The sequence below is a fragment of the Monodon monoceros genome, unplaced genomic scaffold (genome assembly GCF_005190385.1).
Source record: "Monodon monoceros isolate NGI ecotype Baffin Bay Population unplaced genomic scaffold, NGI_Narwhal_1 Contig1912_ctg1, whole genome shotgun sequence".
In the NCBI taxonomy this organism is placed as follows: Eukaryota; Metazoa; Chordata; class Mammalia; order Artiodactyla; family Monodontidae; genus Monodon; species Monodon monoceros.
Genome location: NW_021697799.1, coordinates 701,857 through 706,730, shown reverse-complemented (window position 1 = coordinate 706,730; position 4,874 = coordinate 701,857).

Sequence of the window (4,874 nt, the reverse complement as noted above, 5' to 3'; positions counted from 1 at the left end):
TGTTTAGAGGCTAAGCAAGGAGTGGTACGATTGAAACCATCTCCCTGATTGGTTGTTATAACTCTGCTTGGTTAGTTACTCATGTTTGGGAGGAAGGAATGATGTTATCATAACAATAGGCTGAGGCCACAAAGTAATGACAATATGGCTTTGGCTGTCAAAATTTCTCCAAAGTTAAAATTAGAGGTGTCAGCAATAAAGACATACAGGTTTAAATGAAACAAAACCATTTATTTGAACCAAAACCAGCTCCTTTGCTGAGTTCCAGTGTGCAGCCACTTGAAACTGAAAGTACATGCAAATTTTTGTTTACTGGAACTGAGCTTCTCTGTCCCTCCCTCTGAGCCTTCTGATACTGTTCTCCTTCTCTACTCTGACATCAGTTACCTTAAGGAAAAAGTTGAATATGTTGGGGAAATTCAGGGAATGGAGGGACTCAAACTTTTACAACTCTGTTGCATATAGTCACCCAGGTCACTAACATATCCTCTCTCATGGGGACGAAGAGTCACCGGACTCAGAGTATCTGAAACTGCTGAGGACTGTGAGGAGGAGCTGTGGTATATAAAGGGAGAAAGCAAAGGAGCCCCTGAATCTAGGGCTTTCTGGATGATGAAATGTGCACTAAGGAGGAGGAGGCATGTATAAGGAGTAAAGAGACAAAAGAAAGAAACCTCTTTAGTAAATCCCAGCCATCCCCTACAAGCTAGCTTCCTCTGGCTTGCTGTATTCCCCAAGCTCCCAACAGGAGATGATGTATTTTCCTGACAGCTGTTATAGGTCCTCATGATCAGGTGTTAAACTCCCTGCTCTATGTTCCCATGGGGAATAAGAAAAATGCCCATATTCAACTGTTAGGGTTTGATCAAAACTTTCAGCCAAGAAAAAGAAAAGCTATTTTGTGGGTGTATCCTCTGGGACAATTGAATGTACTGTTGTAGAAATATATAGTAGCTTTTGATGTGTTACATGCTTGTCCTGCAAATGCTGATAAAATGAAAGATGAATCTCCCATTCAGTACATTGCCACATGCAGTGGGAGCAAGCTCTTCTACCATTTTCCTACAGTGGGTGAGTCAGAGTTTAGTGCAAATGCCTCTCTACCTTCTGATATCCAAAGATTTTGATAGATGATGGATGAAAATAGATTAGAAAGATAGATAGATAGATACATACATACATACACACACACATACATAAATACATACATACATGCAGAGATAGATACATTATGTCCTCCTGGTTGGCAAGTCAGAAGCCTGGGTCTCAATGGCTAGACTGGTGTTGTCACACCTCTATCACCAGTGGTGTTTGAGAAACCTAACAAAATTTAGGGGTAGCTTTGTCAAAGTTTCTTGAGACTATGTGAACAAATTCACAATGCTGACCTCTGGTAGTTAAAGAAAAACTGCTGCCTCTTTGGTGCCTCACCATCACCAGGAAGGAGGACCAGCAGATTATTGTACTTTTTGGTACAAGTCAGTGCAACATTATTTTGTCCATTGGAGCCTCTGGCTAGTGAGGCAGCCTCCACTCCTCCCAGTCTCCTCCTGGGCTTTTAGATTGTTGCCTCTCAATACAGCTAACAAGTACACACCTTTTAAAAATGGCTATTAGCTTGCTAAAGAGCTCCTCTGAAATTGAATAGCTTGCCTATGGAGGGCTTTTGACTCTCTGGGTTAATGTTCTCATTTTGAGGTGGGTCAAATTGGATTTGAAGGCTCACAATTAAAAGACCCAGTTCAACATCAATACCAGCTATGTAGAATCACAAATAGACATGGTTGCTCCAGTCAATGGGAATAATTTAAGATATTTAAGCCATAATAATTTGAGCCATTTTCATAGTTCTGGCCAATGTTTCTCTTGATGAATCATGTTATATTTTTTGCTGAATGTGAGGCTGGCTTACAGTTCTGGAATGCCACTTAAAATACTACAGAGTGGGAGATTAAAGATACTCTTCTTTGGGGCCCCAAACTGAAAATAAATTGCTGCTGCTAATTGGATCAACTGAATCAATCACATAGATGTCCATATTAAGGTCCTGTTCTTTGATGAGACAAACTGGAATCAATTTCTGATCAAGCCTACAGTGATCAGAATGACACCAAAAATGGTGACATATCCACCATCATATACTGGGCATAAAAGAAAAGACTCTATATTTCTAATGCAAAAGCTACCCCATATACCAGACTTGTGACTCCTTCCAAAGTTGTCCTATTTGTCTTGTGGTAATGGAGGTCATATTATAGAAGGTGTTGGCCCAACATGCTCCTGCTAAATTCTTTAGTTAGGTCTTGATTCCCTCTTGGGTTAATCAGTGATGTCTCACCATATTTGCTTTTTCACTAATCAGATTAGCTGGTTCCACCCACAGAATCGTGGCCTTTGAGACCTATCTCTGCTGTGTCTCTGTCTTTCAAGAGCATCTACATTTTGACAATGGTGCATCTTTTATTATAAAGGTCAACCAGCAATTCTTTTACAGGCAAAGCATTCAATGGAAAATTCTAAGCTCCCTACAAACTACAGGTATTTGACATGGTAAAAAAAAATTGGGGTGGGCTTCCCTGGTGGTGCAGTGGTTGAGAGTCCACCTGCCGATGCAGGGGACGCGGGTTCATGCCCTAGTCCAGGAGGATCCCACATGCCACGGAGCGGCTGGGCCCGTGAGCCATGGCTGCTGAGCCTGCCCATCCGGAGCCTGTGCTCCGCGACGGGAGAGGTCACAGGAGTGAGACGCCTGCATACCACAAAAAAAAAAAAAAATTGGAAAGAAAGACTTGGTTATTGCATTCACCTCATCCTGGTCTACACATATTGCTATGGCAGTTTGGTCCTTGGTAGTAATCATCATCAACTTGATGAATCCAATAAGAGAGGATCAGAAAAATAATGTGAATTTTCAGCTACTAGAATTGGACTCGTCAATTTTGTGAAGGTGAAGGGAAAGTAACAACCTTAGTAGCAAAGGAATCAAGACCTTAGACCCTATATTGTGCAGGGGGCAAGAAGGGGCAAGCAGTAGGTGTGGGGGCAAGCACTTAAAGCTAGTTTTGTCCCCCTAGAGACAGCACTGTTGCCTAAATCAAGGTTCAGCTGCTGCAAGCTTCTGACTTGCCACTATGTTTATTATCCCCATCCATGTGATATAAAAACAAAAAATCCTTGCTGACATGGCCTGTCCTGAATAAGTTGCTGTGCCTGGTTTCATCAACTATAGCTCTTGAATACGTATTGGTAAAATTACAGGGATTGGCACAATCATGCTTTAATTTGACATTTACAAACTCATCATTCTTCTGATATCTGAGTAGCCTCAGATTATGCCCTGCATGCTAATTGAAGCTGCAACTAGCTGGTGATACTTCTCATGTGAGTTAACCAAATTAAATTTGTCTTCTTCATATTTAGGAAACTTGAAAACCTTTTTATTATTTTTTTAATCTCCAGAGTTCTTAAGCTAACATATGGAGGGTAATATTTGTAGATCATTTTTCCTTTATTATATCCAACATTCAAAGTAAAAGAATTACTAAACATAATGAGATGTAGCCACTAGAAAAACATGAGAGACAAATACAAATAATTAAATAAAGAGATATTTACTTGGAGAAAAAAAGAATAAATATAGGATAATAAATTCTAGTTAAGCAAATCAAGAAGTAGAATGGAGACATTTATATCCAAGAGTAGAATTAACAATATGAAAATAAGCAGAGAAATAATTAAATCATTATAGATACACTCTGCTCAAACAAATAAAAATAAATGTGTTCGTCATTGATTTTGTTTAAATTTTGGCCATTTTTCTTCAAACCTTTTTGCTGCCCTGTTCTGTTTTCTGTGTAGGATTCTAATTACATGTATGTTATACCATTTGATATTGTCCCACAGACTTTCACTGTTTTCTGTTGTTGTTGCATTGCTATTGTTGTTTTCTTCAAACTCTTTATGCTCTTTGTGTCTTACTGGGTAATCTATACTGCCCTGTTGTCAAACTTATTGATTCTTTCTTCAACCATACCAAGTCTACTTGAAATCCATAAAAGGTATTCTTCATTTCTATTACTGCAATTTTGATTTCTGACATTTCCATTTGATTCTTTCTTATAGCTTCCATATATTTGCACAAATTACCTCTGATTTTCTTGTTACCTACCTTTTCCTTTGGTGTCCTTAACATATTAATTTTGTTTTCTTTTGTTTTGTTTTAAATTCCTGCCTGATAATTCTAACATGTGTGTCACATTTGAGTGTGGTTGTGATGATTTCTCTGTTTCTTCATTTTTTCTTGTCTTCTGAAATGCCTTGTAGTTTTATTTTGAAAGCCAGATAATAGGAACTGAGGTAAAAAAGAAAAAAAGGCTTTTAGTGTGAGCATTTATGCTAATCTGACAGGGAGTTTGACTCTGTTTAATGTTTTTTTGTAGCTGTAGGCAACAAAGCTTGAATTTTCTCTAGTATCCTTGTTTTTTTCCTCCCATCTGGGCTTTTCATCTTCCCACTGTGCTGCTCTTTAAAAAGTCTATTTTTGCATGTTTCCCACCTGTAATGCCTTGCTATTACTGGAATCTTGTTAGCATAGTGGTAGTGTGGAGGAAGGGCAGCACATTCTTTTGTGTCCCGATTAAGTCTCAGTCTTGGAGTGCACAATGGGACTGTATCTTCACCTCCCTAATGTTCTGTACCTTCTTCAGGGACGGAGCCTTTTTATCTCTGTCCCAATACCCTCTCCTAGTTGCAGCAGTGATTTTCCAGTGCTTTAATGTATGTCTTTGAAGTCCTTCCCTGAAAAATGTTTTTGTTTTTGTTTTTAATTTTTATTGGAGTATCGTTGCTTTACAATGTTGTGTTAATTTCTACTG